Here is a 22,608-nt window from a genome sequence, read left to right on the forward strand (position 1 = left end):
GCTAATGCAAATATCAAAAATATCTTAATGGCTCAATAAGTCTTTTGCAGCACTAGTTTTCCCTTCTGCTACACATTGACATACAAAGGCTCTCAATGGGTCAGAACAGAAAGAGCATTTCATCTCAGTGACTTGTTTGGGCTCCCCACAATGACAAAACTGTGAAGTGGAACACCTTTTTGGCACATAAAGTGCTGAAGTTTTTTTGTGGACAGTTTCATCACACCCATTCTCCCTTAGCCAAAAAAGGGACACATACTCATGTTTAAACACTTGAGCCCACCTATTACTAAACTGGGTATTTTGGGTAAATTTGGCCAAAGTAACATGCTTGGCCTCCCTACCCTCCATGCTGTTTATGCCAAGTCCCAGCCCAAGCCTTTCATGGATGGCTTTAGTGTGACTAGGAACAATATGGCCAATGGTCCAGGTTGTTGGTGTGCTGGTGAGAAAGAGTGAAGTAGTTCTGTAATAGTTAGAGCAAAATTGCTGAAGACTCAGAACCTGTTCATTTGAAATAGAAACCCTGCTGAAGAGAGAAACTGCATCTCGAAGGTTAATTGCTATGTGCGCAAACACATGTAACTGAAAAGTATGGGACCTCTGGTCAGAATCCATCCTCAGATTTTTAACAATTGACATGAAGTTGTGACAAAATAGGCGAGATTCCTTACCTGTAAATCGATAATCCAGGTCTTTGTTTTTCTCCCTTCCATCTGCAAACCATTTTCTTACCTTCTTTGCCAATCGAGTAGCTTTCACATGGAAACGTAAGCAGTTATAATACCTACCAAAACAGCTCTCCGGGGGAATGTCAACTATTGACTTGCAAGTGCTCACATCACTACGTGATAATGCATATTTGAGCACAGATAAATTCCACTGCTGCCAAGCATTATTTTTCAAGTGTAGGGGCTCAGCTTTGGCTCTGTCAATAAATTTACCAACAAGTGGTGGAAATTCTTGCCTGGATTTTTTCTGGGCAATGAAGGAGGTTACCTTTTCACGTTTGGTGCTGGGCTTTAATTTTGAAGTAGATAGTTGCTCTTTCTTCTTTGCCACAGCATCAGCTACTTTAATTCGGTCATTGTATTTCCAAGGTTTCCATTTGTTGTCAGGTGTAATATAACAAATAATTTTAATTCTCTAGCTTTATGTCTTTTTGATCTTATACATGTCAACAACAACAGTCCTATTCAGGACTACGTTCACCCAGACGATCAAACTCAACCTACTTTTGAAATGAATCCTGGGTTCAAACCTTTCAGACATCTTATATATATTATATTGTGTTCTATAATAAGAACCAGCCAGTAGTGATGTTCAGTTATCCATCCATTGTTGATCAGTAAGTTATTACTGTAAAAATAAAACTCAAATAATATTTTTGAAATTAACTTCAGAAAAAAGGTTTTTTTTTCCTTTGGTTTAAATCGTGTCACTTTCATTTTGTTTTGTTACTTAGTTGGAGAACAATCTGGGGAAAAAAAGAATAAAATTTGAAATGGGCAAAAAACTAACTGCAACTGCATCTGTTATAGAGCCCTTACCTTAGTTTTCTGATCGCTTTTGAGTTCCTCAATGGACTCATCAATAGTCTTCACCTGACAAATATTATAACAGTAAAATTATATATATATTTGTATATTATATCCTTTATTAAAAGACAATTGAAGCAGGCATTAGATAAACCTCGACAAATAAATCAGCCTAACTTCTCATTGAATAATTAGAAGGAAAAATATGATACTTCCTTAGGAGAATTTACAACTTGATATAGCTATTTGTATCCTACCTTTGACTGGAGTCGCTTTAGTTTCTTCGCCTTAGCCACATAATTTTTATGGTTTGCAAGAGCATCAGCAAGCTGCAGATCTTGATTTCTTTTGAGTTCAAGGTAAGTATTCAGTGGGAAGCGACGATTTTGCCCTTTCTTTCGACCCATAATCGGCAGAACGCAAAATTTAATCGTCGCGCTCATTCATACTGAAAGCAAAGAAAGCATAACAAACACTTCTTGACACTTCTCTTGAGTCAATGTGTGACATAATTAGCCACCGAAAAAAATGAATTGCTAGCAAACGCGGGTGAAAATCAAAAATCGGAATCGGACAAGTACTCACCATAACATCGAAGCGGCCAAGCATGGGCTCTTTGCTTCCCCATATTTCCTTATGTTCGCGTTTAAATCTTTTTAAATTACCCCAAAAATCGCCTGAAAATCCAACGCACTTAAAGATACTGTCTTCCCAAGAGCGTAAAACAAAAAATATTTCAAAATACGCAGCACATTTGGTATCGACGGAAAGCTCACGAAAAGCTTGTTTTGATCAATCTAATTTTGCCGCGCTCAAAACTACCCAGTGGCCACCGGGAGCCTTTCATTAAGCTTTACCCCAGTCCCCCTATCAAACGGTTGCTCGGCCAATATGGCGGCCAAAAAAATGTGGACATTTTTTCTGGCCGGAAATCGGTGAAAAAAATCCTGGCGTGCATTAATTCCGGAATGAGTTTCGTTCCACAGATAAGTTCGTACTGCATCGACATGATAAAATTGACGGGCTCAGCCTCAAGCGAAGTTCTCGCTTGCGTGGTTTTGCTTTGCGCCAGATCAGATACACATGCGCTACTGGCTCAACTCCAAAGAACAACAACAACTTATGATTTCATTAAATTTTCAGTCAGTTTGGGTGTTCGGTGAGCTAAATCCCAGTCCATGCTCCCGAGTATTTACTTCCGCGGCATCGGTGGATTGCAGTGGTCATTCCTACTTATTCTCTTCCGTTATAGCCCGATTAGCTGTTCACAAAAACTGCTTTAAAATGTGGCAAAGAATCTAAAAACCGTTAAAATCGATAAAAATAAAACAAAACAAAAAGAAAAAAGACACAATTTTTTGGAATCTAAAGACCATTGATTGTTGTCGTTGGTGTTGTACCTCCTGTCGCAAGAAATATTCCGGAAAAGTTGTCACCTTAAGATTCCATCCCGCCGCTTATCACTGAGAAATAGCTTTGAAATCGAGAGTGATCACAGTGTCACGTGACAAACTTAACTCAGCAATGGCGCAATCACTGAACATTGACCCTCGGCAAGGCTTCTTATTCTTACTGTGGCTCCAGCGCAGAATAATCTTCAGCGCCTGACGACATTTTGGAATTCGCCATGCGTACAGAAAAGGGTCCAGCAGGAATTTCAAGTAAAGCACGTTTCCCACGATGAGGCTGGCGATAAGAAATTCTGGACTGTTAGGATCCTCACTGGAGTAGAGACTTACCATCCCTAAAATAGTGACCGGCTGAGAACAGAGAAACAAAATGGCGACCAGAAAAAAGTTGACAACGATAAACTTGCGCTCCAAACAAGTTCGCCTCCCTCTACCCTCCGTCTTCTGATCTTCTTGAAGACTTCTTGAAGCGGCTGCCTTTTTCTTGAAAGTGATGAATAAAAGAACGTTAAATATTATGATCAGATATGTTAAAATTATAGAATGAAATATCGTGTCAAAATTTTAATAAGGAATCTCTGTGGACCCCCATTTTAGGCAACAGAGTCAGCAATATGGCGTATGCATATATTCCAATGATGCAAATAATCACGCGACATTTCGTAACTTTCTGTGCGTACTTTAGAGGAGAAATTACCACAATGAATTGCGCGATGGTGAATGAAAGCACGATTATAAAGGAACAATTCATTGCAACCAGAGAGATATGATGACCGACGCTGATGAGAGTTTGACATGTCTTACCAGTGTCACGATGTTTAATGTATATCATAGTGAAACATGTAGCAAACATAGGTTGCTGTGTCGTGGCTGTTAAAATATCGGCAATAGAAAGACCTACGAGGAAATAAGTTGTAGCGTTCCTGAAGATCTTCAAAGGATCGAACAAAAACACCAGGAGCAACAAACCATTTGCGATGATGGATAAAAATGAAGCGATGAACATGTAGATTGCGGAACCAAAAGCAAACTTGAAGAATATTTCGTAGGTATTATCTAAAAGACTATCTGGTGGCAGTAAAAATGATGAATTGAATGTAAAATTGGTTGTAGAGTTTAAGTTGAATCTTATATTTGATACTGAATCCATTTTTGTGGAAAACGTTTGAAGCTGCAGATTATTGCTTTTTGTGTCCAGATATGATCTTGTTCTATATATTTACTATAATGAAGCCAAATTAAATATGAAAAAGCACGGCTTCATCAATACTGTTATTCTTTTAATTACAATTTCTCTTTTTGGCTCTCCCAAAATTTAATTATGTAAATCTGAGCTGTTTGACTTTTGTAACACTATGCCATGCCGATGGCCCTAAGTGGCATCTGTTGAAATTATATCCTTATCCGGTGTGCATCATCTATTTTATGACTTTGTTTTTGTTATAGTATCTTACACTTTGTCTTTTTTTTTTTAGTAATTTCAAATCAAAACGAATAGCCAACGATTTGCTGAATTAAAAGACTGGAGTTTTATTTTCAAAACTTAGCAAAAGAAATGTTTGAATGATTGCCAAATCTGAGCAAACAAAACAAAATCTATTTTTGTTTCATATACATGTATATTTTGTTCTTTTCCGGAGTTAACAACATCCCTGACGGATTTAGCGATAATTGGAAAGAAGCGAAATTCAATAAAATCGACTCCTTATCAAACAGGGTTTTTTCCTCTCACGGAAACAATTTTCTTTTCATTTTTCTTTCTTGCAGTGCCGCAAACATTGTGTCCAGTATACGTATCACAGACAGATGGATTTTGTGACTTCTTAGGAGGGAATCTTGCACATTATACTGATTCCGTAAATGCCATACAGCTAACTGCTCTCAAACTTAAAGTTTGCTAGGGATTACGCCATTCAGTCCGCTATCGAATAATTTGGATTCTGTCTTGTAAATTTTCCTGTGGAGACCCGGATTTGCTTTAAAAATTAACGATTTATTTTTTAAAAAAATTTAAATCTGCTATAAATCTGAAACTCGCTTCGTTTTGCAATCTTGAGAATAAAATTGCAATCAAAATGGAAATGTTATGAAAAACACATTACTGAGCATTTCATTGCAGCAGTTTTAAACATGTTGAAGTTCGACGAGAGAAGATTTTAGAGCCGTACATTAATGATCAAACAAGACCTACCTCTTTGAACAACATTGGGTGGATTGTTTCGTGTAGCTTACAGCTTAATAAGGAAAGCCAGTGAAAGGAAATTTTCTTTTACTCTGGAAGTGACGCATTATAAATAAGTAAAATTTCCAAAAGAATGCTAAATATACTAAGAGAGTTGCCGAGCACTCTTCTTTCATCAGTAGTTTGCCAAGCCGATATGTAATACTAGTTAATTCTTATTTCCTTTTAGTTGTATTAACCCCGGGAAATAGGGAAACGACTGTATAAGTATAGGTAATAGCATGATTTGTAGTGACATTTGGCATAAATAGCAGGAGTGATATTTCAAAATTGTGATACAATTGAGACAATTTTGAAATATCACAAGTGGTAGTTATGCCAAATATCACGATATTTGGCATATTGGTTTCTTATTCAGATTCATCTGCTTTTACATCATCCAAGCATGACACACTCCTTTTTTTTTGAATTAGGGGGATTATTTTCGTCGAAACTAAAATAAAATTAAATCCTGACCCTCTTCTTGTTGCATAATTGGATAGCTTCTGCCCGCTATCCGTACCATTATTTGCCAATCGACGCGTAATAAATCGGCCTGATTTTATAAAAAGCAAGCACTGACATTGTAAAGGTCAAAATGAAGAGGAGTAAACCGTTAACACTGATGCAAATGTTCACTTTATGTTCAAAGTCGTAATGTTATTGTCAAACGACTTACATTTCAAACAATTAAAAAGAAATGTCAATAAATAGACAATTTAATCAGAAGCAATCAACTTTGAACGAACAATGAGTTTATAACAGGGAATCCGCGCAAAATCCAAACAATACAATGATTCGCGGCAAGCCTAAAAGAAATCTAACTTCCTTTTCTTTTGCTTGGTGGAACAATTTCATGTTACAAAGTAAACGAACGCCGTATGAATTAATTCGAGCTTCGGCGACGTAAAACTTGGCATACACTAAATATCATATAATATAAGTTTTTGAAAAGCGAAATATGAGGGTAAAGCCCTCTGCCGTTACCCTTTATCGTGGTGAGAATTAGCTGTGATTTTTATTAAGTTACCCTAAAAAAAAAAAAAAAAGAAAAGCGATGATCGCCTTACCGTGCGTATAATATTTCTTCTACCTGTATAACGTATAATTTCCACTGGGTCATTTTTGCATTATTTTCCCTCGGATAATTTCCTTGTGTATATAAGTCTGTTACTGAAAGACCATTAAATATTGCGTCGATGGCCGGAGCTAAATGACATTCGCTTTTCGCATTTCTTCCGTCAATCTTACGTTCTAAAAGAATGTTTTTAAAGACAGCTCTAAAAACGTTTATTAAGATACCTTGTACAAGAGAACAAAACAAGAAACGTTATCTTGAGATCTAGCATGATCTGGAGTCCCGGTAGCATTGGTGGGCCAAATTGCAATTGTAGTTTCACCTCTGCACTTCCAAATCTTTTTGCACTTCCACTTTTAAGTCCTGGTAGTGGTCAATCTTTTCCCGTTCTCCAGATTTTTCTACTATGTGTGTATCATCAGCAAGCCTCACCGGCTGTGGAAAACACCCTGCCCTCTTTTTCCAGCAGCTAAATATTAGGTCTGTTATGAACTAAATAACAAGCTGGTTTAATTAAGCGGTAATCTGTAAACTTGATCTGGAGAGTTGTTGCGAATGATTGGGGAAGGAAAGAACATCCCTGACCTTTTCCCACGCTTTGAACGGTGTTGGATTGTTTCTTGTTTTATTGCAGTGTTTACGGGTCATAGCTTGCACAGCAGCAAACAATGGGAGAGGCGGATGGAACCCCTCCCCGGAGTTTTTGATATGTTGCAGTATTTTGATTTTACCTTTAGTGGAAAACCTTTGATCTTCTTAACAAGATGAAGTATATTTTAGGGGTAGTTGTGCTGCTGGACGCCTGTGATGTCACCAAAAATGGCCGCCATTTTCGTTTTTACCAAGAATTAGACATCAGGTTAAAACCCGCAAGAAATGATATTTTTTTGTGCTTTATATGAAAAATAACACATAAATAAGCACTCTGCATGATTTTAGCCACAAGAAGATAGAAAGGTACGATATTGTTCGCTTTTCTAAGGTGACCACTAAGTCTTTGGCCTCGGAAACAGGCTCTTAGGAGTCAAATGAATTAGGCGAGAGCAAAATTGCTGAGGAACTTTGACCCAGACCAAGACTTCGTTTTTTTCTGGTGTGAAGTCAGGATCTACAGTGGTCTGCCGACCGTGTGACTCTAAAACCGGGAACTTGAATAAGACTAGTGTAAGAAAAAAGTTTCAAATGAGTTGATCATTTTGCTAACCCGATTTTTGAAAATCTAGGTATACACATAAAGCGAAAAATGCTTGCTCGGCCCCACTTGGTATTTTATAAAATCAAGAAGGTGTCTAACATATGAATAACCTTTAAGAATAGCAGTGATGCCATGATGATATCAATTATTACTAAAAAGGAATCTGAAGTATCCGCCATTTTGGATCCCCCATTTTAAATGGTTTTAATGTATTCCATTTTACTTAGCTTAAAGCCCGTAGAAATCGAGGAATGTTTTATCATAACTTGATCTGAGTATAAAAGGACGCATAAGAAACAAACCTGGAATAATAAAGGCTTCAGTTGTCGACCAACAAATTTCTAGCTGCTGAGTAAATTTTTACGCAAGGATGATTCATTGTCTAAATTTTGACCAAGCGGGGAGGGGGACTAGGTTGTTCCTGGGGTGTGACTGAAACCGTGACTATAGCAAAAGTATAAGCTAAGGCCTTAGAAATTTATTTCATAAAAGTTTGTTCTTAGGCGAACACAACAAAATTCGATCAAGATTTTTACTCCAGCAACTCTGTTGCTTGTTTTTTGCGCTAAAACGAAATGCAACACATGTCTGGAACTCCCTTCCCGGCCCTACCCTATTGAGTTCCTTTTTACGCATATCCCAGAGTCTGTACCGATGGACGGAGTAAGCTGACGTCATAACCATATTTTCTGGCATCGATCGCGACAGGTTTAAAAAAGAAATTAACTGCAACAACCACGGGCGACGATCCAGCATGTTGTCAGGTTTACTGAAGAAGGCAGGTATGGCCAGCCGAAATACTGTTATGAGAAAGCAATATACGTTGTTATGATCAGCTTTGCTTTGGTCTCTCTTAGTTCGTCTCTCAACATGGGCTATAGGCAACATGAGCTTCGACTAAATAAAGGTTACATTGTCGTTTCTGGTCATTTCTGCCCATATATTTCTTGTAGTAAGGCCTGGAAACATGCTTTATATTCTAATCACACTGAAACGATTATAAAATATTTTGTAACTAATCTAAATAATCACAAAACACAGAATAGGAGCGGGCATCTCGTTTATTGATCAAGCGAGCGCAAAACGTTACAAAAACAGCATTTCATGATTAGTTTTACAAACTCAGAGAAAATTACAACCGTAAATAAAATAAAAAACTAGGGTAGAAAAAGATGCCTCGAATGGCTCTTGCATAACTTAACAAATCTTAAATAGTGTACTAGCCCCTTGAGACTCCTTACAAACACGCCTTAAATACTTCAGCAGTATTATGCAACCTAATATACATACTCTTGTGAAACTAACAAAACGTTACAAAATATATTTATATTCTAATCACACTGAAACGATTATAAAATATTTTGTAACTAATCTAAATAATCACAAAACACAGAATAGGAGCGGGCATCTCGTTTATTGATGCCCGCGTTCGAAAATAAAGAAAGAGAAATGGCAAACTAAATATGTAAACTTTTAGACACTGAGAGAAGAGAATCTAGTTTGTCCTTAATATAACCGTCTTTAGCTTGATCCGTTTTCCACCTTCCATGACGCTTAAAAAGCCGATCGCTAACGCCTGCGTTAGCGGCCGCGGAAGCACCTCCCGCCCTTAAACTATGTAAACCAAATAAATTCTTCGGATAACCTAATTCAACAAACGCTTGTAAAACTATTTCTCTCGTTCTAGAGTAACTCATACCCGTACTACGCAAACTATAAGTAGAGGTTGCCTTATGAAAATACAAAGAGCGAAAAAAGGGTAACGAAGACGACAAATCTAAATTAGCAGCCGAAACATATCTGCGAAGCAGATTGAAGGGGCAAGAAACGTACCCTGTTTTTGCCAACAAGACGTAGGCACCATCCCTATAAACATCCGTTTTACTTTTGTAAACGTAAATCTTGACAAAAGAATCGCAAAAACTAACATCGCAACAGCGTAGGCTAGCTAACTCATTATAGCGGAGAAAAGCGGTATACGCGGTTACGCAAATGGTTGCTAAACGAAGATCAGAAAGATTAGCATTAGGACCGGCAAACCTATTACAAATATCTAAAATCATAGCGGGGGTAACGGGTTCTTTTTTAGAAACAGGTTTCGCAAGACCTCTTTTAGCTGCCTCGAGCACGTTCTCAACCAATTTGGAATCGCAAGGACTTTGAAAACCATACAAATTATGCGCCCAATTAATACCATAGCAAGCAGACTCAAGGGAAGAATAAGGGGAACCACCCTGAATCAGGGACTCTAAGTAAAGAGCAACTGATATCTCGTCCGATGGCAGGCAAACGACCTCGTTATAAGGTGAAGACCATTCCCTGAATTTCTGAAAAGCTCTTGAGTAACGGTCCGTCGTCGAAGGAGCCTTCGCTTCAATGGTACGCAAGGGAAGATCGGCTGCTAACTTACGAAGCTCTGGATCCTTTAGATGAGCAATCTTCAAAGCAAACGCACGTCCACCTTGTAGAAACATAAACATAATAAGAAAGAAAAATAATTATGAGCAAACGATTGAGCAAGCTAAGTGAAAACAAGAAGCCTCAAAGAGAAAAAAGTCAACCAGCCAAAATGGGTCACACACAGACAGCCAGTGGCGTAAAAACGGACAATCTTCATGTACTGGCAAAAACTAGTGCGTTCGTCGTAAACTGGCCCAGTGGCCTAGTGGTCCAGCGGCCCAGCGGCCTAGCGGCCAAGCGGCATACAACTCCACAGCAATCTATACAGATTCCGGTACCGCCCCGTCGAGCAACAGAAAAAGCACTGGGGTACTAAATTTCTCTGATCCAAAAAGGGAACTCTTGTTCCCCCCATGGAGAAAAACATCCTTACCATTCTCAACGTAGAGACAATCTGCAACAAATGACTTGAAAACACCCCCGCGTTCCACCAAAAGGGGCCAGTAATGGGCTGACGGCCAATAAGGAACTACCAAAATTCCCCGACAATGACACAAACAAACATGAAGGACGACCTTCTTAACTAGCGAAATAGGTGGCACAAGCCAACATGTTTCGCCGACCCAACTAAAGGCGAGCGAATCGACACCCAAGGAATCTGGATTAAAGTATTTGGAATAGAACCTGGGAACCTTGCGATTTTTGTAGCTAGCAAAGTCTACTGAGCAGTCTACTGAGCAGGGGCCCCAAACAGAGGTAACAGCATGAAAATAGCAATCTTTGACTGTCCAGTCATCATAATCAACAATCTTACTCAAATAATCTGCTCTCTCATTCTGAGTACGAGGTATCCACTCAACCTCAATGTCAACCTTATTATCTTTGGCGGTCTGAAATATGTCGAGCGCCAAGATATGCAAATGCTCCTTCATACTACCAGAATGAACAATCGAAGGAACTGCTTGGTTGTCAGTAAACCACTTAACATCGCAGCCTGAGAGAAGGTGTGCAAAACTTTTCAGAGCAAAACTGACGCAGTGAAGTTCTCTCCAGGTAGAGCTCTGGCTCATCTGTAATGAATCCCAGTTAATATGCGAGACAGGCGTATCATCAATTGCAATAAAGGCAGCACAGCCAGTAGCACTGGCATCTGAATAGACAATGCAAGATGGCTTACGAACAGTATTGAGAAACGACCTAGAATTCAGGTTAGAAACGTTATTCTTCCAAAACTCTAACTCTTTGCGAGCGCATGGGTCTAATTCAACACAGGAATCCCACCCATGCCTGCGATCGAGAGCCCTGTGTAGGCTTTTGGTCATCAGCTTGCACACATTGCCAAAAACAAGCATATTAGAAATAATACTTCCGGTGACAGAGGCCAATTGCCTGGCTGGTAATCTACTTTGAAGGAGCACAATGTCAATACTCGCTAGTAGCCTGTTGATTTTTTCCACAGGAATAGATAACAAATTAAGCTTTAAATCCCATTGATAGCCCAACCATCTGAGAGACTGAACTGGAACCCATATGCTTTTAACACTATTAGCTACAAAGCCCGCTTGGGACAAATCTGATTTCACGGCCATAGACTGGGAATAACAGTCAGGAAATGTAGGACATACGCCTAAGCCATCATCCAAATAAACAACAATTCTAATTGCCTGGAGACGCCAATAACGTATTAAGGGCCTCAGAACTTTTGTGAAAATATACGGCCCGGTAGAAATACCGAATGGCAAAACAGTAAATTTATAAAATCGAATAACCCCATCCTTAGACCAGGAAAAGCCTAAAAACTCTTGGTCTGGGGGAAAAATGTCAATATGATGATAACCAGATTTGATATCAAAGGAAAATAGCCAATTCTGAGAACAATCGATAAAGGAATAAAGCATGGTTTTCGCGTCCTCGAATTTAATCTTGGATTTCTTAACAAATTGATTCGGATAACGTAAGTCTAATATGAGCCTTTTCTTACCATTAGCCTGAATGGAAACGGATAGGGGGTTAACCACAGTAGGGGCACACCCACATTCAACCACTGAGCCTGCTATAAGAAGATCAGAAATAGCTTGTTCCACAAATTCACTATGCTGAATGGCAGATCGATTATTGCCAAAGCTAGCTGCGGGTGGAGTGTAAATAACGGGGATCTTATACCCATATACAATGGTATCGCGAATGAAACGAGAAGCACCTATATGCTCCCAAAAAGCTATATTGCGCTTAAGACTACCTTTAACTTTAACGATAGGAACTCCCTCCTGATATTCGGGACTTATTACATCACTAGATAAATCAGACGCATCAACAGAGTTCTCGACAAGTTCCACTGGGTCAAAGTCATTTAAACATGTAACCAAATTCAGTAAATTATACTCATCTTTCCCTAATCTCTGTAATGCAACATTGCGTTTGTCGTCAGTTTGCGGCCTTGCTACTTGAAGGGACTGCAACGGTTCCTCTAAGGCGGCTGGGGCAGGAAGTTGAATTTGCCCAATGACCTCTCTGTCCGCAACTGAAGCACTTGTCCGAAGGTTGAGGTCGACGCTCGCGAAAGGACTGCCCACGAAAAAGCTGCTGATTAACAGGAAGAGTATTGGAAGAACGAACAGAAGAAGCTTCACTCGATGGCTGACGGGTACTTGTATAGCTAGGTCGGACAGACGAATTCCTACGCTTCTTCTCGCGGATCTTGGCCAATGCCCGTCTTTCTGCTGAACGAAGCCTCTTTTCATCCTCAGAATCCTCCGCCAACTCATCTGATTCGTACTCTTCAACGGCTGTCCAGCCCGCAGGACTCTTATCCGCAAAGCGAATAAGCTTGTTTCGTTTTGTAATAAGTGTCTTTACCGATTCAAGTTCGGAAATCGCTGCTGAAAGGTTCCCTTTTGAGACGTTCTTAATGGCACCGTCCACTAAGTCGTGCAAAGAGATGTTAAGTTCGTACTGTACTTTGTTGCCCTTGAAAGTAAAGGAATTTGACGCTTTCGATTCGGTTTTCAGCTTCTTAAGCTGCGATTGTGTGGCAGCTTCTTTGTCCTCGAGATCGCGCTTAAAGGCAGCGAACTTTTGATCAAATTTGACGTCCAAAAGCTGGGAAAATAACTGCAAAGTTTCGGCGTTTGATAAGGACGTATCCGAGGAAAGAGCACTCGGTTGAGCAGAGTCTCCGGTGTTGTTAGTTTCCAAATACGCTTGAGGAACGCTCGCTGTTTCAGGACCCGACATGGCATAAAAAACTAGGGTAGAAAAAGATGCCTCGAATGGCTCTTGCATAACTTAACAAATCTTAAATAGTGTACTAGCCCCTTGAGACTCCTTACAAACACGCCTTAAATACTTCAGCAGTATTATGCAACCTAATATACATACTCTTGTGAAACTAACAAAACGTTACAAAATATATTTGTCTTTGTCGATCTGCAGAAATGACTAGAAACGACAAAAGACTACTTCAAAGTAAGTAATTTAACTTTATTAAATTAAAATTTAACTGTTATTTAGTCAAAACCCATGCTCTCACGGTTAAGTACTTTGTACTGATTTACCCCATTTAAAGAAAAAAGGAAAGTGTTTCCGGCCAGATTTGAACTGGCGACCTTCCGCGTGTGAGGCGGACGTGATAACCACTACACTACGGAAACTACCGTATATAATAAGGGTAGAGTTCGAGGAATAATCGGTATCTTATCGCTCGGACGTAAACGCAGATTCATACCCCTACTGTGGTACAAGGGGGAGGGGGGGATGGATGGAACCCCTCCCCGGAGTTTTTGATATGTTGCAGTAATTTGAAACGATTTTACCTTTAGTGGAAAACCTTTGATCTTCTCAAAACCAATAATGGCCGCCATTTTGGTTTTTACCAAGAATTAGAAAACAGGTTAAAACCGCAAGAAATGTTATCTTTTTGTGCTTTATATGACCATAAATAAGCACTCTGCATGATTTTAGCCGTAAGAAGACAGAAAGGTACGATATTGTTCGCTTTTCTAAGGGGACCACTAAGTCTTTGGCCTCGGAAACAGGCTCTTAGGAGTCAAATGAATTAGGTGCGAGCAAAATTGTCGATGAACTTTGGCCCAGACCAAGACTTAGTTTTTTTTTTTTTTTTTTTCTGGTGTGAAGTCAGGATCTACGCTGGTCTGCCGACCGCGTTACTATAAATCTGGGAACTTGAATAAGACGAGTGTAAGAGAAAAGTCCAGAGGTGTGTATCTGCCAATAGGCTGAGTTTTTCCGAGTTATTCGATGATCTTTGGCTTGTGTTAAACGTCAGAGGATTATGGGTGATTGTGGATAGTCTTATCAGTGCCGCGAACTCACTGTGTGTTATTGTATGATTTCCGCGTGATGCTGACAGGTATGTGGTCGCGTGGTCGCGTGGTTGAGCTGTTTCGCTAAAATATTCTGTGCCAGCTATAAAAACGTTTCTTCGGTGTTTAGGTTAGCTGATTGTACCTTGGAAAAGAAACTCTCGACTCAGGAAAACTGGATCTAGGTCTAGTTTCAGCGGAATCTAATGGCTGTGAACCAAAAGGCAGGTTTTTGCAGATACGAACTCAAGGTGATAATTTGTGGAGTATGTTTCATACAGTTTGTTGTCTATTCCATGCAAAACGCTGTCGTTTATCGCACCGGGAAGAAAGTAGTGTTTCGCTAACTATTTATGAAAGCCTCACCCAGGCACTTTTTCGCTGCAGTTCACTCAACGGATGGACAGAGTACGCTGACGTCATAACCAAATTTTCTGGCATCGACAGGTTCGAAAAAAAATTAACTGCAAAAACCGCGGGCGACGATCCTACAAGTTGTCAGGTTTACTGAGGAAGGCAGGTATAGCCAGCCGAAATATTGTTATAAAAGAGAAACATACGTTGTTATGATCAGCTTTGCTTTGGACTTCTTTTGTTTTGGATCGACAGGTTTCAATTTTCTTATACGTATGGTGCTCCGCTGCGCACGCTTCGCTGGCGAGGATGCTCTGCTAAAAAGAAGAAAATCAGGGAAGTATAAGAAATATCTTTGTAAACTCGAAAATACGGAAAAATCGATCTGATTCAGTGTGAAGCCCAATTTTAAAAGTGATATTCAAAACATTTTAAACCGCCTTTTACATTTTCACGCACGACAAATGGATCAAAGATTGGGCTTTTCCGTAACGGAATCTGTTTTAATCTTAAAATTTGGTGAATGGGAACCATATTTTTTAGGTTTGAAAAATAGTTGTACATGGTGTGCTTGAAAATTGCGCATCTTGGACGAGTGGCGTATTGTTTCGAGACCTTGCTGTTTTTATGCAAACTTGTATTTCTCGACTATTCTCCTTTCCATTAGAAAATAAGATCAAGACAAAAGAGGTTTTTATCAAAACAAGGCCAACCCTCGGCCTCGCACTCAATTGAAGGCTAGGCTACTAACTGAACAACTGAAAAATGGTCTGCTTGAGGCTACATTACTCGGTCCATTATTACCGCCTCGCAATTCTTCCTTTTTAACACTGTTTGTAAAATACGTATTTTCTTCAGCGAAAATTTGCGCAATACCCCTCCAGCCTCATCTTTATTCATCCTCCTGCTTTATCTTATATAGATTCAAAACAAAAAAAGAACGGTGAGAGCATGGGTTTTGACTAAAAAAGTTAAATGTTTATTTAATAAAGTTCAATAACTTGCTTTGAAGTAGTCTTTTGTCTTTTCTAGTCATTCCTTGCGATCGACTTCTGAATCAAAACAAAGGATATTTCAAGGCTTTCTGCAAGAAATATACGGGCAGAAATGACCAGAAACGACGAAAGAATGCCTCACTGTAACCTTTATTTAGTGGAAACTCATGTTTCCTTTAGCCCATGGTGAGAGCCGAGCTAAGGGAGACCAGGACCCTAAAAGAGAAAAATTGGTATTTCGCTATTGAAGTCTGGGCTTGTGGATGGACCATAGAAAACATGCATAAGGCGTCAACTAAATTGAAATTTAATAAACTCGACGTAACGTTGACGTGGTCAAAAAATTACGTTAGAAGAGATTTGAAAGAGAAATTTTAAGTACAGTCTTATTTCGGAAAACGATCCATCAAACGCACCCTTCATATCAAACTTCAGGGTTAAAACTAAAAAAAAAAAAATAAAGTAAAATAAAATTCCGAAACCCCAAAAGAATCTCCCCTGCGGGGATTGAACCCCGGTCTCCCGCGTGACAGGCGGGGATACTCACCACTATAATACCGAGGAATTGAGTGCAGTAGCTGTACGCTTAATGGGCTACATAATGGGGAAACGCCCCATCTCATTTTAAAGTGAACTATGTCTTAAGTATGACCGCCAAACTTACCCATTTTTCCCATTATGTGGGAACAATTTACCGCGGATTTTTCACAGGAAACTTTTACCACTACACTTTAACTATAAGTTTCTGTCTTCGAGTTTCGATGGTCAGAATGGAAAAGAATTGAAACTTAAATATTTTGTATAACAGCCATAGTCTCTTGTTTAACTCCTGAATTATCAAAAATGACCCAAAACAAATAACACTTTCGTTTAGCTTTGATATAATCATTTGATATCCTTTTTTTAGAGTTTCAGATATGAACAAAGATAACTGAGAATAATGAGTTGTAATGACCTATTCAGACCGGGCTTGTTTTGCTCCCTGTGACCCGGGGATGGAGGGAGGAGGGAGGGTTGATTGAAATTCCTGTCAAAAAACCCGTTGTAAATTGTTCACACTTTCTCTAGGAAAATAGGAAAGTTCGGCGGTCATAGTTAAGACGATCTTGAAGTTATTTTGCTTTAAAATGAGATGTGGTGTTTCCCCATTCATAACCCTAAGCCTAAATCTAACGCATTCAGTTCCTCGGTAGTATAGTGGTGAGTATCCCCGCCTGTCACGCGGGAGACCGGGGTTCGATTCCCCGCCGGGGAGATTCTTTTGGTTTTCGGATTAAGATGAATGCTTGAAATGCTTCTTTTTTTAACCTTGAACATTTGATTTGAAGGGTGCATTTGCTTCATCGTATTCCAGAATAAGAATACGAAAATGCGTAATTTTTTCTCCACGTAAACGCTACATACAAGTTTATTAAATAAAAATTTATCTTTAATTTAGTCGAAGCCCAATGCATTTTTTCCTATAACCCATGCACAGGCCAGACTTCAATAGCGAAATACCAATTTGTCTCTCCTGGGCTCCTGGTCTCCCTTAGTTCGGCTTTCACCATGAGCTGTAGGAAACATGAGTTTCGACTAAATAAAGGTTACTTTGAAGCAGTCTTTTGTCGTTTCTGGTCATTTCTGCCGTATATTTCTTGTGCTATAGCAAGGAAACATGCTTTGTTTTGATTCAGAAGTCGATCTGCAGAAATGATTAGAAACGACAAAAGAGTACTTCAAAGTAAGTAATTAAACTCTATTAAATTAAAATTTAACTATTTAAAGAAAAAAGTAAAGTGTTTCCGGCCAGATTTGAACTGGCCACCTTCCGCGTGTGAGGCGGACGTGATAACCACTACACTACGGAAACCACAGTTAACAAATTCTGTACTGCTTATTTGTTTTCTTTGTTTTGAATCTATATAAGATAAAGAAGGAGGATGAATAAAGATGAGGCTAGAGGGGTATTGCCCAAATTGGCGAAGCAAAAACATATTTTACTGTGTCAAAATAACAACTGGAAGAATTGCGAGGCGGTAATAATGGACCGAGCAATGTAGCTTCAAGCAGACCATTTTTAAGTTGTCTAGTTAGTACCCTAGCCTTAATTGAGGGCGAGGCCGAGGTTGGTCTTGTTTTGATACAAACCTCTTGTGTTCTCATGGAAATTATAGTTGAAAAATACAGGTTTGCGTGCCGGAACAACATGGGCTCGAAACAGTAGGCCACTCGCCCAAGATGCGCCATTTTCAAGCACAACATACGCAAGTAATTTGGAAACCTAAGAAAAGGAACCCTAAAAGCCAGTTGGTTCGATACCATAACCGTGAAACAATGGGAAATAATCATAAATAATGTTTTTTTTTTCTGCGACCAATAAGGAAACACCTTACGAGCAGCTCTTACGTACAGTACTGAAAAATAATGGTTCCCCAGTCTTCCAATTGTTGCGCGTGAAAATATTAAAGGGGATAAAAATGTTTCGAAAATCACTTTTAAAATTGGCCTGCAACTGAAAAAAACCGGTATTTACGTATTTTCGAGTTTAAAAGAATAGTTCTTAAACTTTCTTTAATTCCTTATTTTTAGCGGAGCAACTGCGCGCACGAGGCGTGCGCTGCGGAACCCCAAACCTATAAGAAAATGCAAACTGTATCGACGACAGAAAATTTGGTTATGACGTCAGCGTACTCCGTCCGTCCCTACAGACTCTAGGGGTAGGTGTAAAAAACTCAGTAGGGTAGGGAAGGGAGTCCCAGAGACATATGTCGCGTTTCGTTTTGGCGCAAAATTAACCATTTAGGGGCAACCAACTGAGTTTCTGGATTAAAAATCTAGATTAAATTTTGTTGTGATCGCCTTAAAACAAAATTTTTCGAAATGAATTTCAAAAGCCTTACTCTTTAGTCGCGGTTTTGGTCACTCTCTAGGAACAACCTAGTCCCCGTTCCGGCTTGGTCAATATTTGGACAGGTGAATTCATGCGTGAAAATTTACTCAGCATCTCGAAATTTCTTTGTCGACAGACTGCAGGCCTACAACTGAAGACTATTTTCGTTTCAATTAAGTTTTACATTGTAAAATTACCGTGTTCTTGTACTACCGCCACAAAATGAAAATACTTACTTTTTTTTTCAAAACAGAATTGTTTATTTGTATATTTGCTCCAGGAGAGTGTCCGATCTCAAAAGGATTCATCGATGCTTGCGTTTTTGACAGTGTCATGCAGGCTCTTACGGTAGACCTACAGGAGAAATCTATTAAAATAAAAAATAAAAATAAAAAAATAACCATCCGTCTTTCTTCCATTGCCGCCACAAAATGAAATATAGCTGCTATCAGGGTTCAATTTTCGGTTATTCGAAAGTGGTTTGTTCAAAGGCCCATTCCCAACCTCGACGCAGGGCGATCTTTTGTTTTTGTTTTCATATCGCGCTTTTGTAAATGGCGTGCTTTGATTGGTCTACACTTTTGCCGGGCTTTCTTGCAAAAAGACAAAATATTCAGCTGTGGACGCGTTGGCGTTGTGTTTCTCCTTTATCACAGTTCACCTGCAAAGTCAGTAAATAAGTATTATTTCTTTGTGGAAGTGGATGAGACGTCAATTGACATTTCGACAGGTTTTCCTGAAAGAACCCTGTGCAGCTCCGTCATAAGGAACTTTACGATCGGACGACGCGACGGCGGCGAAAACGTCGCTTCAAAAACGAATTTGCGTTCTTTTGGTCTTTATCGCGATTATTCCAGCTCACTTACTTTGTCAAATGTAAGCGAACGCTGCCGAAGTTGAATTTTTAAGAAACATATTCAAGTGTAGAAAGAGAATAAAATTTCGTCGTGGCTTTTTTACGTTCTCCATAAACAGTGAAATTAGGCAATTTCACGTCGTAGTTGTGCAAAAACGGCAAAGAAATGTATAAAAAAGTGGGATGCACGCGCAAAGTTGTTGTTTTGCCTACCGTACACCTATTACTGTTTTTGACGTTTTCGTTGCCGTCGCCTCGTGGGATCGTAAAGTCACTATTGCTGAGGGGGGAGCGCGACTCTGAAGATTCTGAAGATGACCCCATAGCACTGATCAGAAAAGTTACTAACAAATATGCAGTCGCCCTTTAAAATTCTCTCGTTCACATAGCTAGCGAAGCGGAAAAAAGAAAAGCCGCAATTGATGGCTCTTGGATTGACAAACAACAACAACAACAACAATTGAACAAAACAAAACAAAAAAACAAAAACTTTGCCACTATGCTATATAAGTTTCTGTCTTTGGGTTGGTCAGAATTGTCAGATTACAACTTACACATTTTGGATAAAAAAATTCCCTTTTTAAACTCTTGGGTTGTCAAAGATGACCCAGGACAAGCCTAGCTGATATAATCATCTGATATCCTTCTTTTAGAGTTTCAAATATGAACAAAATAGCTGAGAATCCTGAGTTATAAATTCCTATTCAAACCGGTTTTTTTTTTGCCTCCTGCGACGAGGGATAAACATGCCTCTCAAAAATCATGGTAAATTGTTCCCACATTGTAGGAAATTAATGTCAGTAAGTTTGGCTTTCATAGTGAAGAGGATCTTGAAATTATTTTGCTTTAAAGTGATAGAGGACGTTTCCCCATTACAGAAACCATTAAGCTTAAACTCAACGCATCCAATTCCTCGGTAGTACAGTGGTGAGTATCCCCGCCCGTCACGCGGGAGACCGGGGTTCGATTCCCCGCCGGGGAGATTCTTTTGATTTTCGGATGAAGATGAATGCTTGAAATGCTTTTTTTGACCCTCAAGTTTGAATTTGAAGGGTTCGATAGATTGATCGTATTCCGAAATACAAATGTACGAATACTCAAGTGTTCTCTTACAAATCTCTAACAACGTATTTTTTTTGACCACGTTAACGTTACATATCTGAATATCTTATTACTTTTAATGAAATGTTTAGATATTGCAAAGCAATGATTACCAAAGCAAGAGGAGCGATTTATAGAGTCCTGAATACGGTCAAATTAAAATGTACCTCTGATTCAAAACAATGATTATTATTATAATTAAAGAATAATAAGGTTATCTGGAATGGAAGCAAAAATAAACCCTTTAAACGGATTCAGCCAACAGGTGAATCATAATTTTGACTGAAATCCGTCGGCTTTTTAACCCTCACACAGAGAGAATGGGGAATAGGAGGAAAGAAGAAGGGGGGGAAGGCGGTGGGGAGGGGGAGGATTGGGGTAGGTTGAGAAACTTCAAACCTAATCAGAAATATAACACAAAAATACAAGTTCGGTAACTGACCAGATTTATTATTAGCAAGTAAATCACTCCCAATTTCAGACTTTTTGAAAAAGTACTAGTATTCCTATGCGATTTCAAACCAAATAACTAAGACGCCATTTACATGATACCGGGATGATATTCATTCCGGAATGAGTTTCGTTCCAGAGTTCGTACTGCATCGACATGATAAAATTGAAGGGCTCAGCCTCAAGCAAAGTTTTCGCTTGCGTGGTTTTGCTTTGCGCCAGATCAGATACACATGCGCTACTGGCTCCAAACTACAAAGAACAAAAACTTATGATTTCACTTAAATTTTCAATCAGTTTGGGTGTTCGGTGAGCTGAATCCCAGTCCATGCTCCCGAGTATTTACTTCCGCGGCATCCGTGGATTGCAGTCCTCATTCTTACTTATTCTCTTCCGCTACAGCCCGATTAGCTGTTCACAAAAACTGCTTCAAAATGTGGCAAAGAATCTAAAAACCGTTAAAATCGAAAAAAACAAAAAAAAAGAAAGAAAAAAACAACAACATTTTTTTGGAATCTAAAGACCATTGATCCATCAAACTTTGAGGTGAATCAGATAGAAGGTGCAAAAATAATTTTCAAGAGAGCGTTTCAGGCATCGTCTGTTTCCACCGTGACCTTTTAAAATAACTCCTTGTACCTCCTGTCGCAAGAAATATTCCGGAAAAGTTGTCGCCTTAAGATTCCATCCCGCCACTTATCACTGAGAAATAGCTTTGAAATCGAGAGTGATCACAGTGTCACGTGACAAACTTAACTCAGTAATGGCGCAATCACTGAACATTGACCCTCGGCCAGGCTTCTTATTCTTACTGTGGCTCCAGCGCAGAATAATCTTGAGCGCCTGACGATATTTTGGAATTCGCCATGCGTACAGAAAAGGGTCCAGCAGGAATTTCAAGTAAAGCACGTTTTCCACGATGAGGCTGGCGATAAGAAATTCTGGACTGTTAGGATCCTCACTGGAGTAGAGACTTACCATCCCTAAAAAAGTGACCGGCTGAGAACAGAGAAACAAAATGGCGACCAGAAAAAAGTTGACAACGATAAACTTGCGCTCCAAACAAGTTCGCCTCCCTCTACCCTCCGTCCTCTGATCTTCTTGAAGACGTCTTGAAGCGGCTGCCTTTTTCTTGAAAGTGATGAATAAAAAAACGTAACATATTATGATCAGATACGTTAAAATTATAGAATGAAATATCGTGTCAAAAATTTAATAAGGAATCTCTGTGGATCCCCATTTTAGGCAACAGAGTCAGCAACATGGCGTATGCATATATTCCAATGATGCAAATAATCACGCGACATTTCGTAACTTTCTGTGCGTACTTTAGAGGAGAAATTACCACAATGAATTGCGCGATGGTGAATGAAAGCACGATTATAAAGGAACAATTCATTGCAACCAGAGAGATATGATGACCGACGGTGATGAGAGTTTGACATGTCTTACCAGTGTCACGATGTTTAATGTATATCATAGTGAAACATGTAGCAAACATAGGTTGTTGTGTCGTGGCTGTTAAAATATCGGCAATAGAAAGACCTACGAGGAAATAAGTTGTAGCTTTCCTGAGGATCTTCATAGGATCGAACAAAAACACCGGGAGCAACAAACCATTTGCGATGATGGATAAAAATGAAGCGATGAACATGTAGATTGCGGAACCAAAAGCAAACTTGAAGAATATTTGGTAGGCATCCTCTAAAACGTTACCTGGTGGCAGTAAAAATGATGAATTGAATGTAAAATTGGTTGTCGAGTTTAAGTTGAATCTTATATTTGATACTGAATCCATTTTTTTGGAAATCGTTTGA

General features: G+C 39.3%; 4 non-coding genes across 4 annotated transcripts; 2 read left to right on the forward strand and 2 right to left on the reverse strand.

The window, feature by feature from the left end:
* Nucleotides 1–13,418: 13,418 nt before the first annotated feature.
* On the reverse strand, nucleotides 13,419–13,491 carry Trnav-cac (transfer RNA valine (anticodon CAC)). The gene has a single exon. It is a non-coding gene; the product is annotated as a tRNA-Val (tRNA).
* Nucleotides 13,492–16,695: 3,204 nt separating this feature from the next.
* Nucleotides 16,696–16,767, forward strand: Trnad-guc (transfer RNA aspartic acid (anticodon GUC)). The gene has a single exon. It is a non-coding gene; the product is annotated as a tRNA-Asp (tRNA).
* Nucleotides 16,768–17,291: 524 nt separating this feature from the next.
* On the reverse strand, nucleotides 17,292–17,364 carry Trnav-cac (transfer RNA valine (anticodon CAC)). The gene has a single exon. It is a non-coding gene; the product is annotated as a tRNA-Val (tRNA).
* Nucleotides 17,365–20,150: 2,786 nt separating this feature from the next.
* Trnad-guc (transfer RNA aspartic acid (anticodon GUC)) lies at nucleotides 20,151–20,222 on the forward strand. The gene has a single exon. It is a non-coding gene; the product is annotated as a tRNA-Asp (tRNA).
* Nucleotides 20,223–22,608: the final 2,386 nt, after the last annotated feature.

This window comes from Porites lutea, chromosome 13, assembly GCF_958299795.1.
Source record: "Porites lutea chromosome 13, jaPorLute2.1, whole genome shotgun sequence".
Taxonomy (NCBI): Eukaryota; Metazoa; Cnidaria; class Anthozoa; order Scleractinia; family Poritidae; genus Porites; species Porites lutea.